At 44.1% G+C, this 15,397-nt stretch overlaps 1 protein-coding gene across 1 annotated transcript in view; it reads right to left on the reverse strand.

Annotated features, from left to right (window-relative positions):
- The window catches only part of LOC126187605 (JNK-interacting protein 1), an 89,597-nt gene extending 78,025 nt beyond the window's left edge, over positions 1-11,572 (reverse strand). Inside the window, exon 1 of the mRNA XM_049928794.1 lies at positions 11,471-11,572. The gene's annotated coding sequence lies outside the window, so the exon portion shown is untranslated. The remainder of the gene's footprint in view (positions 1-11,470) is intronic.
- Between the last annotated feature and the right edge of the window lie 3,825 nt (positions 11,573-15,397).

The following is a 15,397-nucleotide window of genomic DNA, read 5'->3' on the forward strand; positions in this document are numbered from 1 at the left end:
CATTTATATGCAGATACATTCCTTGTACCTATATTTGTTTGTTCAACTTCTATGATTGCCCTCTTTGGGGCAGTCCATCCCTCTTACACTGCACTGTCTACCCTGATATTCATCATCATAGTATCTACACCTTTGGTGAACTTCAAACGCACATAACCACTTCTCAGTACTTCAGTATCAGAATTTTTTACACAATGATACTTCCTGACGATACTACTAAATTTCAGACTACCCTTCATTACTAAATTGTGATGTGAGTGTACACCTGCTCCTATGTACCCCTTACAATCCACCATCTAGTAGGTTGGAACTTAAATAGTGGCAACACTGCTGTGGAGACACTATGCAATGGAAGCTACTATTGTCGCTGATAGCACACGTTGTTGACATACCTACCTTACCCCCGAGGAAATGGGCTCGCCCGTCCCACGTCACCGGCGTGCGCACAGTCGAGGGAAACACAGTCACTTGTGACCGAGCGGTCTAACGTAACGGTCTCACTATAATTTCGAAACAGGAACAACGGAGTTGGATCAAGATTGAATGTGCCAGAGGTCGTACAGCACGACAATGTCATCAAGGTCTTCAAAAGGCACGCGGGGAATCGGCATTGCCGTACAGAACAGTGGCGCACGTAGGGTAAAATCCTTCAACGTAGGTCGGCAAACTGTGGCAGACATTCATCTGGAAGGTCGTCCCAGCGTCTCTGAAGGAGACGTGCATGCTGTTGCCGCGTTAGTGGACAGTGATCAACGCCATACGATTCGTGAGCTCGCCCACGAAACCGGATTAGCGCAAACGACAGTACTTCGCATCCTGAAGGAACGCCTGGTCATGCGAAAAATTGCAATGGTTTCCGCATGTCTTGACAGAACTGCAGAAATGGATGCGTTACGACGCTTCTCAGACGCACTTGGAGCGCTCTGAGCGCGAAGGAGAGGCCTTCTTACGCCGTATCGTAACACTGGATGAGACATGGACCACATCGTACGAGCCAAAACTGAAACGTCAATCCGACGAATGTCGTCATTATAGGTCGCCGCGAAAGTCGAAAGTGCGTCAGAGCCCCAATATGGTGAAACTTATGGTGATTCTCGTGTACTACTGTGATGGTGTTATCCTAACGCATTATGTTCCTCCACGGCAGACCGTCACTGCACAGTATTACGAGGTGCATTCAAGTTCTAAGGCCTCCGATTTTTTTTCTCCGGACTGGAAAGAGATAGAAATATGCGCATTGTTTTAAAATGAGGCCACGTTCATTGTCAATACATCCCAGAGATGGCGGCACCGTACGGCAGATGGAATTTTACCGCCAGCGGCGAGAATGAGAACTGTTTTAAATACTTAAAATTGCGACGTTTTCCTTACTTGAACAGCGTGCAATCATTCGTTTTCTGAATTTGCGTGGTGTGAAACCAATTGAAATTCATCGACAGTTGACAGGAGACATGTGGGATTGGAGTTATGGATGTGTCGAAAGTGCGTTCGTGGGTGCGACAGTTTAATGAAGGCAGAACATTGTGTGACGACAAACCGAAAAAACCTCGGGCTCGCACAAGCCGGTCTGACGACACGATCGAGAAAGTGGAGAGAATTGTTTTGGGGGATCGCCGAATGACTGTTGAACAGATCGCCTCCACAGTTGGCATTTCTGTGGGTTCTGTGCACACAATCCTGCATGACGACCTGAAAATGCGAAAAGTGTCATCCAGGTGGGTGCCACGAATTCTGACAGACGACCACATGGCTGCCTGTGTGGCATGTTGCCAAGCAATGTTGACGCGCAACGACAGCACGAATGGGACTTTCTTTTCGTCGGTTGTGACAATGGATGAGACGTGGATGCCATTTTTCAATCCAGAAACAAAGCGCCACTCAGCTCAATGGAAGCACACAGATTCATCGCCACCAAAAAAAATTTCGGGTAACCGCCAGTGCTGAAAAAATGATGGTGTCCATGTTCTGGGACAGCGAGGGCGTAATCCCTATCCATTGCGTTCCAAAGGGCACTACGGTAACAGGTGCATCCTACGAAAATGTTTTGAAGAACAAATTCCTTCCTGCACTGCAACAAAAACGTCCGGGAAGGGCTGTGCGTGTGCTGTTTCACCAAGACAACGCACCCGCACATCGAGCTAACGTTACGCAACAGTTCCTTCGTGATAACAACTTTGAAGTGATTCTTCATGCTCCCTACTCACCTGACCTGGCTCCTAGTGACTTTTGGCTTTTTCCAACAATGAAAGACACTCTCCGTGGCCGCACATTCACCAGCCGTGCTGCTATTGCCTCAGCGATTTTCCAGTGGTCAAAACAGACTCCTAAAGAAGCCTTCGCCGCTGCCATGGAATCATGGCGTCAGCGTTGTGAAAAATGTGTACGTCTGCAGGGCGATTACGTCGAGAAGTAACGCCAGTTTCATCGATTTCGGGTGAGTAGTTAATTAGAAAAAAATCGGAGGCCTTAGAACTTGAATGCACCTTGTACTGTTCGGTTTTGGAGCATCACCTGCGTCCAGCTTTGCGAAAGAAGCGGCGACACTTTCTGTGCAACCCAACCATGCGCGGGCGCATACAGCGCAAGCTGTGGCTGCTCTGTTCGGTCGTGGGACTGGGAAGTACTGTACCATCCACCATACTCCCCGGACTTAAGCCCTTGTGACTTCGCTTTCATTCCGAAGATGAAGGAACCACTTCGAGGCATTCGCTTCAGAACTGTTCCAGACTTTCGACAGGCAGTAGACCGCTCCATTCGCACCATCAACAGAACAGGCTCCGATAACGGTAAACTACGCCTTCCACATCGCTGGCAACGGGTTCTGCACAATGCTGGTGACTACTTTGAAGGACAGTAACAGGTGCAAACATGTAACTCTTTTGCATCGTTTGTGAATAAATAGTTGCCACTATTTAAGTTCGAACCCTCGTAATTTCGGAATACCTCTTCCTTTGGTGATTTTGAACAGTGTATTCGATATTAATCAAGCTGGTGTGCAGTATGTATGAGACTGAAGACGTATTATCCGATTTTGTGAAGAATATCATCTATACGATTGTGAAGAAGAAAAACCAAATAAATGCGAGACTATTTCAGCTCACGTAATCAAGTTGCTGACAAGTATGATACATAGAACAGAAAACAAAATTTAAGATCTGACGACCACTTTGCCTTATGAAAGATAAAAACACCAGAGAGATAGTTCTGACGTTGCGATTGATAGTGGAGACATGACTTATGAAAAAGCAACACACGTTCATAGAATTCGTTGACTTAGAAAAAGCGTTCGACAACGCAAAATAGTACAAGATGTTCCAAATTGTCAGAAGAATAGGTAGAAACTACAGGGAAAGACGGGTAATGTGCAATACGTACAAGAACCAAGAAGCAGCAGTAACAATATAAGACCAGGAACGAAGTGCTCAGATTAAAAAGGTTGTAGGACAGGATGACGTCTTTCGCTCCAGAGATTAAAGCTAAACTTAACATCAAAATTGGGGACCAAGAACTAAATGAAGTCAACGAATACTGTTGCCTCGGAAGCAAAGTGACACATGATGGGCGAAGAAAGGAGGACATAAAAAGTAGACTAGCACCGGCAAAGAGGGCACCGTTGACCATAATTAGTCTACTAGTAATAAACACAGGCCTTAATTTGAGGATGAAATTTCTGAGATGGTACGTTTGAAGCGCAGCATGACTATGAATCTTGAACCGAGGAAACACCGCAAAAGAAGACACTCGAAGTGCTTGAGATGTAGTGCTATAGAGGGACTAGGTAAACTGGTAAGATAAGGAAAGAGGAGGCTCTCTGGAGAATATACGAAGTAGGAACATGTGGAAAACACTGGCTAGAAGACAGGAAAGCATCATAGGATACGTGTTACGAAATCAGGGAATAACTTACAAGAGACTACAGTGTGCTACAGAGTGTAAGTTTTATGAGGTAAGAAAGCGATTGGAATAAGACGAATAATTGAAGACGTAGGGTGCAACGATTACTATGAAATGAAGTTGACACATGTGAGGAATTCACTGGAGGCTGCATCAGCACAGTCAGGGGACTGGTTAGACACACACAAAAAGCCCATGGCACAAGAGGTAAATCAATAAATGTCACGTGGTTACAAATATGTTGCAAGACTTTAGACTTTATACCTTTTACAGGGTATGAGCGTTTTATTTAGTTGTTTATTTTAGTTTTATGTAGATGCCCTTCTGATCTTTCCGCTCATGAAACACCTGAAGTGACGAGCAGGAATCGAGCGTGGGGCGTCTGCATTAATACTGAACGATTATAAACACTAAGCCATGGAAACCTAGACAGGCATTCGTTAAACACCGATACTTTGTCACCTGGTCGGTGTCTTATGTACTGTTGCTGCAAACCAAAACACTATGCTGCACACTAACGGCGAAACCTGTCTTAGAATTTCTCTCGCAACCGCACATCCTGCACAGGGTGAGAGAGAGAGGAAAGAGAGAGGGAGGGAGATCGAAGAGCGGAAATTGTTTGTTGCCAGACAGAAGAAAAATAAATTCTGTTGCATGTCGACAATCTCACAAGAGAATTAAAGACCAGAAATGGAACCAGAAAGAGGACGCAATGAAAAGGAGAAAGGGAGGGATAAAACACACATCAAATAAGTTTTTCATCACCTCGGTTCCGAGAGATCCGGAACCTGTACAGAAAACTGGAGTAGAGATCAATATAAACATCATTTCCGTCCTTTTTGTTGCACATAAAAACCACACATTGCATGTTGTACCACCATACAGCAAGACCTTCAGAGGTGATGGTCCAGATTGCTGTACACACCGGTACCTCTAATACCCAGCAGCACGTCCTCTGGCATTGATGCATGCTTGTATTCGTCGTGGCATACTATCCACAAGTTCATCAAGCCACTGTTAGTCCAGATTCTCCTACTCTTCAACCGGCGATTCGGTGCAGATCCCGCAGAGTGGTTGGTGGGTCACGGCATCCATGAAAAGCCCTTTTCAATCTATTCCAGGCATGTTCGATAGGGTTCATGCCTTGGGAACATGCTGGTCACTCTAGTCGAGCCATGTTGTTATCCTGAAGGAAGTCATTCACAAGATGCGCACAATGGGGGTGCGAATTGTCGTCCATGGAGACGAATGCCTCGCCAATATGCTGCCGATATAGTTGCACTATCAGTCGGAGGATGGCATTCACGTAACGTACAGCCATTACAGCGCCTTCCATAACCACCAGTGGTGTACGTCGGCCCCACATGATGCCACCCCAAAACATCAGGGAAGCTCCACCTTGATGCATTCGCTGGACAGTGTGTCTAAGGCGTTCAACCTGACCGGGCTGCCTCCAAACACGTCTCCGACAATTGTCTGGTTCAAGGCATATGCGACACTTATCGATGAAGAGAACGTGTTTCCAATCCTGAGCGGTCCATTCGGCATGTTGTTGGGCACATCTGTACCGCGCTGCATGGTGTCGTGATTGTAAATATGGGCCTCGCCCTGAACGCCAGGAGTGAAGTTGCACATCATGCAGCCTATTGCGCATAGTTTGAGTCGTAACACGACGTCCTATGGCTGCACGAAAAACATTATTCAACATGGTGGCGTTGCTGTCAGGGCTCCTCCAAGCCATAATCCGTAGGTAGTGGTCATCGACTGCAGTAGTAGCCCTTGGGCGACCAGAGCGAGGCATGTCATCGCCAGCTCCTGTCTCTCTGTATCTCCTCCATGTCCGAACGACATCGCTTTGGTTCACTCCGAGACGCCTGGACACTTCCCTTGCTGAGAGCCCATCCTGGCACAAAGTAACAATGCGGACGCGATCGAACAGCGGTATTAAACGTCTAGTTTTTACAGACAATACGAGCCGTTTAGCTCCTTCCTGGTGGAATGACAGGAATTGATCGGCTGTCGGATCCCCTGCTGCTCATGCATGGTTGTTTACATCTTTTGGCGGGTTTAGTGACATCTCTGAACAGTCAAAGGGACTGTGTCTGTGATACAATATCCACAGTCAACGTTTATCTTCAGGATTTCTGGGAACCGGAGTGATGCAAAACTTTTTTCGATGTGTGTAGAATAAAACAAAGAAAAATAAAATAAAATAAAAAAGTATGTGTGTGAAACAGTGGTACACAGAAATCACCTGTGAGAGGTGGATGATGAAAAGTGTGCAGTAAGCGAGACTAATGCAGGAGGACAGAGAAAAGGATATTGTGACGACGGTGGACTGTGAACTGGAGGACGCCGCTGGAAAGTATACAGCAGAAGAACGAGCAAAAAAGAAGTGGACCTTAGCTGGACGCTTGAGTAAAAATTGGACCGCGTCAAATTTTATCATTTCTGAGTTACCAGTAGGCACTGCGCCTTGCGACGAAACACACATTTTTTACGGAAAAGACAGATGATGTCCTGGAGGTGTATATTTCTCTGTCATCTGTAATTTGTGTACCTTTAAGAAGAGATACCTCTTTGTTCGTGAATATAATGAGCCATGACTATCTAGTTTTGAATGTGATGGAATGTGATATAAATTTCACATTCACGGTCTTGCTGGAGACGATACAGGTACGTAAAAACATAACATTGAGTTACATATTTATATATTCCAAGCTTTAAGATAAAATTTATGTGCACTGCGACACGAGAGCAATTCAGCGTATCGGTTTTTATCGAGACAACCTGCACTTATGGTTTCTTCTGGGGAAGAACATTGTAGTCCATTATGGAACGGACCCACAGACAATGTTTCACTGTGCTCGAATATTGCATATATTGCACTCTGTCTTTCCTCTCTCACTCCCCGTCCGAACAGGTCTCGTGAGACCCTAACAGTTCTGGTCGACTGCCGTGTAATCCTCAGCCTTTAGGCGTCGCTGGATGCGGTGATGGAGGGGCGTGTGGTCAGCATACCGCTCTCCCTGCCGGTGACAGAGTCCGGAGACCGGAGCAGCTACTTCTCAGTCAAGTAAGTCCTCAATTTGTCTCACAAGGGCTGAGTGCACCCCGCATGCCAACAGCGCTGGGTAGATCAGATGGTCGACCATCCAAGCCCAACAGCGCTTACCTTCGTTGATCTGACGGAACCGGTGTTATCACAGCAGCAAGGGCATTGGCTAATCTGTCTTTCCACAGACACACAAATCACCTGATAAGTACGTGATCAATTTAAAATTAATAATCATATTGCAAATGAAGGATGACGGTAAACACTCAAAAGTACTCATGAGCTGCAATTGCGGAAGACGAAAGTAGCCAGAAAGAGCCTCGGCAAAACTAAAGAGCACCGAGAAACCTCTACCTTTTTCAGCTCACAAGGGCCATGGTTTCTTTCTGAGTTAACTTCAGAGACTGCAGCTAATGAAAGATACGAGAAAAACGTTGCTGAAAATGAAGATTAGTACACCAGCAACTCCGAAAGCCGGGCCATGCGAATGTGGTCTGTCCTACGTGGGGCACACTATCAGAACAGTCGAGATGTTCCTTGCACGTCAGCGACGCAACCGATTAAAACAAGCAAGCAGATCAGATTTCGTCGAAGACTACCTTGAACATAATCGTGAAATGAAGTACAAGGAGACCAATACTGAGTCGCAAATACCAATTTTCTGGGACAGCGTAATTAACCCTTTCAGAAAGGGAAAGGATAATTTTTGTTTTTGCTCTTATCCTCCTCGGTGATTTTTTAAATCATTGTAGAAGCAAGATTAATACAAATATATGTACCCATTGTTGAAATATACGTTGTACACAACGCTTCATTTTATGAACAAAGTAATTACTGTTGCAATATTCACTGCTATAATAAACAGACTGATCATTCAATAATTACTGTGCAAAAGAACAGTAATAACATTCAGTTACGCAAAGGAATTTGCTTGTATCGTGGGAGTCATAAGCTGCTGCACATTGCTACATTCACATGCTGATAGTTTTGTAGTGATGCATGTGTAAATGAGGTTTCCCTTGAGAAAGAATATTTCTGTTGTCGCTAAAGACACAGTAAAAGTTAATGTACACAATTGTAGTCAGTGGGTCTGAAAGGGTTAAGGGGTCTGTCGAAATAAAGATGTCTGAAAACCTAATAAACCTGGACAGACGTTACAAACTACGCAGTGCTTGAGATCCAGCACTCAGTTCATTAAGGTCGCAACAGAGCTGGGAGATGAGAAAATTTGCAATTTTCGGAATAGCCGTGTGGGTTCTGAAAAACAAAAAAGCGTGAAAGGGTGTAGTGGATGTCAGGAACCGAACTCTGCTATGAACAGCGGCGCGAGACCAACATTAGTTTGCAGTCTGGTTGGGATCCAGGCAGCGAGCATACGTAACGGCAAAACTCGTAGCACCTGATGAAGGCGACTGGGTCGGCCGTCGAAACATCAAGTCTTCCTGTGGTAGGTATACTAAATCCAAAGTTCATTATTTTCTAGGTCAGTGAATAAACCGAACTCAATGTGCGTGGTTGTGGGATAAACTTTGCACCACGTGCTTTCTGTGCATCATTTGCTTCCGTTTCTGCATGTTCCCAGTAGGTAGCAATATGCGCTTATAAAAAGCTGTTTATCACAGTGGCAGCACGTCTTCGATGAACAAAGCAATTTCTGTTTGTTTTTAGTAATTTTGGACTAGAATGTCTTTGGAGCATGTGCTAAGATATCCTATACCATCCAGTTTCATCGCAACTGTACACCGATATATTTTTTCGATGTAGCTGTGCGACTACATTCGGCAACGACCTATTGTTTCATATTCAATTGGGACTGTTTCCAAAATTTTATGGGATTAATATTGAGTTTTTTGAGTACTGCATACATTTAAGTTATTTTATAGCAATCCAGGTATTCACTTTGAACATTTTCTAAAATTCCGGTGAGCCTCAACAGTTTTTAAATGTACTATTTTAATCTGTTAATCAATGATACAGAGAAAATCTGCGAGATCTTAATAAAATAATGTTATCATATAAGCTATCTGCATTATATGCTATTAACCCTAGAATAACAAGGTCGGGTAAAAAATTACCCCAGTCGATATAATTTTTTATCCATGTTGGTACCACTGGCTCTCGGATGGATGTCATTGTTTACCTTTCCAGTCGGTATAATCTCTCAGGCTTTATTTTCCATGCTCCTTTAACAGGTAAAGTGTGAAATTTTGCGTTCGGGGTAAAAAATCACCCCACCTTGTTATTTACGTTAAATTTTTTTGTTTATAAAATAGGTGGTACTTAACACTTTTGCAGGCGTAGAAAATGTCTTCTCATGAACTGTTAAGAACTCCAGAGCAAATAATAAGAGAATTTGAGCGTCAAGAGTCTGAAAACATATATTACAGTGAATTAGACGAAGATGTGAGTGAACCTGAAGACGGTCATATCACAGACGACCAGGAGGATGAGGAATTCGATGTACCGTCATTTGAGGTTGGTTCATCACACGAAGGAGATAGCCAAGTAAGGAAAATTTTGTATGGCAGTAATGGGTATTGTTGGAACGCACATCCCTTCCACAAAAAAGCGTCGAGAGTGCCAGCGAAGAATATAGTGGTACATGCACTTGGTGCACTAGGCAAGGCAATAAACGAAACGTCTCCCCTGAAATTATTTGAACTGTTGTTTACTAGTGACATGGTTTCACTAATAGTTACGTACACAAACCAAAAAATTGCTAATTCATGGGAAAAATTCACATCACCGCAGTGGTATATTGGAGATACCAACCAAAACGAAATAAAAGCTTTATTTGGTATACTTTTTATGAGTTGAGCTCTAAAAAATGAGCATCTGAATTGTACTGATGCGTGGTCTGCAGTATACGGATCCCTATTTTTCCGAGGAAATACGACGAAAAACCGATTCGAGTTTTTGATCAATAATCTAAGAATTGATGACCAACATATCAGATTGCAAAGAAGAATGGCAGACAAGTTCGCTGTATTTCGTGATTTATGGTGTATGCTTGTCAAACATAGTCAAGAATTGTACATTCCCTCTGCCCTCCTAACCATTGACGAGACACTCCTTAGCTTCCGAGGCAGATGCACATTCAAAATGTATCTGTCAAGCAAGCCGCACAAATATGGGCTAAAGATAATTGCATTATGTGAGGCGAAGACATTATTTTTATGCAGGAATTCCATATTTGGAGAAAGAGACTAGGGACAAATGTGTTTCAGTTCCTACATATTATGTGATGAAATTATGTGAACCTGTATCTGGAACCAACCGGAACATTGCAATGGACAACTGGTTTGCTTCTTGTGAAGTAGCTGACAAACTGGCTGACAAAAAGTTGACAATGGTTGGCACCTTACGCAAGAATAAACCAGAAATACCTGAACCCCTGCTTCGAGCCAAGAATAGGCCAGTTTCTTCATCTGTATTCATTTACAGGAGAGAAAAAATGTTGGAATCATAAATTCCAAAGAAAAATAAAAACGTTATTCTTTTGTCAACGATGCATGAGATAGGTGAAATAGATGAGAAGACAAAGAAATCGAACATAGTACTTTTCTACAATGATAACAAGGGGAAGTCGATGTATTTGATTTACTGTGCCACAACAAGACCACAGCACGAAAAACCAGGCGCTGGACAATGCGATACATGTATGGGCTTTTCGATGCATCAGGAATAAATGCCTATGTCTTGTATAAAGATAATGGCGGCACGAAAAACCGAAGCAATTTTCTCAAGTCATTGGCATATGCCAAGATCAGCAGCACAACCAGAAACGATCTCAAAGAAAAAAAAAAAAAAAAAGTGGACGATGCTTTCTTTGCAGTCGAAAGGAAGACCGGAAAAGTTCCCTTGAATGCTGTGTCTGTTCGAAACCAGTGTGCAAGGAGCATCGGAAAAATATTTGTCGAAGTTGTCATAACAGCTTAGTTTGAAAATGTTTGGTATATTCAAAATATGATCAAATTTTGAAAATAATTTATAAAATCTGCTTCCTTTCACAAGAGGAACAATTTTTTCGTAGTTGTTAGCTTTATACTTTTTACCAATTTACATGCTATTTCCTTCAATGATTCTTATGCCTTTTGATTTATTCTATTGTTTTGAAATGTCATAACACATAGGGTAACCGAATGCAATAGATAAGTGCAATGTAATATTTCTGCATATGACAACCATGATACATTAAAATGCATTGGTATTATAGTTATGATTTGCTTTGTCATATTATAAAACATAACTATACTTTGTAATAAATGTTTCGTATTGTGTGATTATTACTTTATGTTACTCCAGAACCACTTTTGTAAATAATTCAGAAAAATGTGGGGTAAATTTTTACCCCACCTTGTTATTTCTGTCTAGGGATTAGCACCTTGTTACACTAGGGTTAAATAATGAAAATACACAACTGAGTGTTTGTCGATAGCCAGAATACGGACTCAGCCATTTTTTACTGCTGAAGCGTTGCGCAATCGCACGGCAAAACGTGTTTCGCAATGGCGGACTCACGTTTCTTGTTCTTGGGTATCTCGGGCAGGCGCCGACGGCGGCGCTCGGGTCGGTGGGCGTCCGTCCAGGGGGCGGGCGGCGCGCCGCTCGCCGGCTGCGTGGGCGGCGAGTCCGGAGGTGCCGAGCCGGGGGCGGCGGCGGGGGCGGCGCCGGGCGCGGGCGTCGCGCCGGCGGGGGCGGCGGCGGGGGCGGCGACAGCAGCCGGCGCGAGCGCGGCGGGCTGGTCTCCGGGGCTGCCGCACGCCGAGCCGTCGTCCTCGCCTTCGCTGCGCGATGACGCAGACTCGTCGTCCAACGCGACATCGTGCACCAGCCTACAGACAGGACAGACCGACTGCTCAACACTCACCCCGCATGGCTGCCTAAGACTGGTAGCCCTGATCGCAACTGGCATTAATAACAATTTTTTTAAAATTTAGTGTTGCGTTGGACAAAAACATTAAGTACACTGAGCAGCCAAAACATTATGACCACTGACCAACTCGACGTTGGATGCCCCTGGTGTTATTGTGGGGGCGTGACACAGTAACGAACGTATGTAGGCGGCGCAGACACGGACTGATAAAGGAGAAATCCACTGAGATTAGCAATTTTGACAAAGGGCAGATTATTATTACGCAGAGCCTGTGAACGATATCTCGACAACAGAGAAGCTGGTCGAATGCTCACGTGCTACAGACATGACCACCTACGGAATCAGGTAGGAGAGACTCTTCGCAGAACGTGGGGTTTGGGGGCTTGCCTGCTCTGTAAAGTACAATAGATGGTGATCGGTGGCATCTTTGCCGATAGAATACAATACTGGTGCACGCACAAGTTTTTTGGGGCACATCATTCATCGTACATTTTTGAACATGGAGCTCCGTAGCAGACCACCCTTACGTGTTCGCACGTTGACCCAACGATACCGTCAATTACTATTGCAGTGCGCTCGGAACCATCTGGATTCGACCTTCGATCAACGGGAATGTGTCGGCTCTTCGGATGAATCACATTTACTACACTAGGTCGATGGTCGTCTCCATAATCGAAGTCATCGAAGTGAATGGTGGCTCGAAACGTTCAGCGCGCAACTGGCGCACGCTGGTGGAAGAAGTATTATGCTATGGAAGACATTCTGCGCTTGCATTGGTTCTATGGTAGTAATCGAATTCACGCTGAAAGCTGCGAACCACCTGCATCCCTTCATGCCTGATTTCTTCCCTGATGGCGATGTCATCTTTCAGCAGTATAATTGTCCGCGTTTCGGAGCCAGAGCCGTGCTACAGTGGTTTGAGAAGTGTTATAGAGAACTCACGTTGATGTCTCAGCGACCAAATTCACCTGATGTGAATCCTATGAAACCCTTCTGGGTCGCTATCGGGCGCCATCACCACGTACGCAAATCAGCGGCCAGTTATTTACGCGAATTACATGACCTGTGAGTAAGCATCTAATGCCACATACACCCACACGCCGTCGGATCCGACATGCACAGAATCAGTGATGTATTTCGTTTCAAAGCCGGAGAAACAAGCTATTAAGCATGTGGTCATTATGTTTTGATTCATCAATGTAGCTGCTTGACATTGCATCAGTTTGGGGGCGATATGAAACTTATATTATTCTTGAAGAATTAAGTTTGCCAACATCACTAGCACTTCTTTTTATTATTACTATGACGGGAAGCGAGTAGTTTTTGCTGGGAAATCAGCACAACATGTTGTATGTTTGACTGCGGTTTTTTTTCTGAAATGCTGATGTTCCCTGTCATGTTTTATTTGACACAAAATGATTACGTGACATTCCTAATATTATTTCAAGATCCGATGACGACAGTGCAGATCTGTCAAAACCGGTGTTCCCTGTCATGTTTTATTTGACACAGAATCATTACGTGACATTCCCAATATTATTTCAAGATCCGATGATGGCAGTGCAGAACTGTCAAAACCGGTTATAGTAATAAAGAAAAAAATTGCTAGCAATATAGGCAAACTTGATTCTCCAAGAATAATAAAGATATGAAGGTCTAATGCCTGTCTGAATATTCACATTAGTAAGAAAGTAAAGACGTTGACTTGCTCAACACGTGCACCGAACCTATCCTGGAGACTGCCAGGAACCAATTGCATCTAAAATGCTGACCGAGTGACGTCACTTGGGATGGGATTTGCATGCAAGCCCATAAGGTAAGTTTCTTTAGGCGCTACAGTCGCACCACGGTGCACACGCAGTAATTGCTTTTGTTCAAGGAGAAGGAGATGACTTTTTGAATCCTCGTATGTTGTGTATACTGTACAGTGCTTTCTTAGAATGACAGAGTTGACTGAAAATCTCACCACTTGTTAGATTCCATTCGCATTTAGTTTTCTGGATGCGAAGAACACTAAACCAGTCTATGTTCTGACAAACTAGCAGAACACCCAGCATTGCCTGCATATTAGTTTCTTCCAAACTTCTGTTAGTCCATCTTCTCCTTCCTCCTCTCTCTATTCATCTCCTCTTTAACCCCCTTCCTGTCCACCTCCACCACCCTCGCCCCCTTCGTCCACTGCAGCCAGACCCCACCCTCCACTGGTGTTTCCATCTCCTCCTGCCCATCTCCATCCATTTCCTCCTAGCGTTCTCTCTATTCACCTGATTCCTCCTCCTTCTCTCTCTCCATCCATCATTTCCTCCCCCTCTGTAAATTGGCTCCTCTGTCCATCTCCTCCTCACTCTAATTTCATCTCCTCCTCCTCTTTACACATCCCCCTCTCTCTTTGTCCATCTCATTCTCCTGTCTCTCTCTGTCCATCTCCTCCTCTTTCCTTTCTCTAGCTATCTCCTCTTCTCCCCTCTCTCTGCCCATACGCACCTACCTGCCTCTGTCCATCTTTTCCTCCTCCCCATCCTCTCTCTACATCACCCTCCTAACCCAAATAGCAGGCTGAGGGTTCTTTCCCCCACAGTATTCCTTTCCAGTCGTTCCAGAAGCTTAGGATGCGCTTTTTACCCCTGGCTTTGCCTGCATACGCAAATGTTAAATATATTTCACATGTATTTAACCTATTTCACACATATTTGTACACATATTTCACCTGTATCTCCACCGAAATTCACCCTGCAGTTTCATTTTCACGTAGCTCGATGTATATGAAGCTGCATCTCCTGAACTATACGCTGTGGAATGATATAATGTTGCAGGTACATCCAGTGGAGTATGTGGGTACTCATTAGTTATAACTTCCGGGCTGAGAGGCCGTGGTCGATCTGTTAAACTTATCCTTCCTGACGTTTCGTTGCCAATTGCGGGCAACGGCTTCCGAGGTGAGTCAACGACTGACTACCAGGCTGTTGAGCGTGCATAGAGGACACCACCATACGTCACGTGGGGCCGATTGTAAGTCTATGTCTGACCAACGTCATTCTCGATTGAAGGTAACACAGGCCAACGAAAATTTCTTTTTAAAAACATTTTTTTTGCTTTGATAGCTGATATTTATAGACTTTTGTGAGGAGAATCCAAATTTAGCCTTAGTTCTTTTTTATTATATAGTATAAAAATCCTATGCTACACAGTAAACAGGGAAATTAATGAAATGCTTTGTTACAACATAAGCATGGTTTGTATTTACAGTAAGCTACTTAAAACAATGATATGTGTTAATAGAGGTTTCACTTGTTAGCTGGAATTGGTTTGTGTTTTCTTTCTCTTTTTTCTTTGAGGCTACTTCTGTAGCTTTTTCTATGATGAGTCGCTTGCTGAACTTCTCAGTGAAGTGACCAACAGTAGTCCCCCATCATGTTGGTGTTCCAGCAGCTTTGGTAGCGGTTTTCCATCACTTTAATGTCCTGGTGAAAACGCTCACCATACATATCCCATATTGTCTGGGAAGTAATCAAGGTGACTGTTCAAAAAGTTAACTTTCAGGCTCATTAAACAACCTAAATTTTTCAACTTCT

Source organism: Schistocerca cancellata, chromosome 5 (genome assembly GCF_023864275.1).
Source record: "Schistocerca cancellata isolate TAMUIC-IGC-003103 chromosome 5, iqSchCanc2.1, whole genome shotgun sequence".
Classification (NCBI taxonomy): domain Eukaryota; kingdom Metazoa; phylum Arthropoda; class Insecta; order Orthoptera; family Acrididae; genus Schistocerca; species Schistocerca cancellata.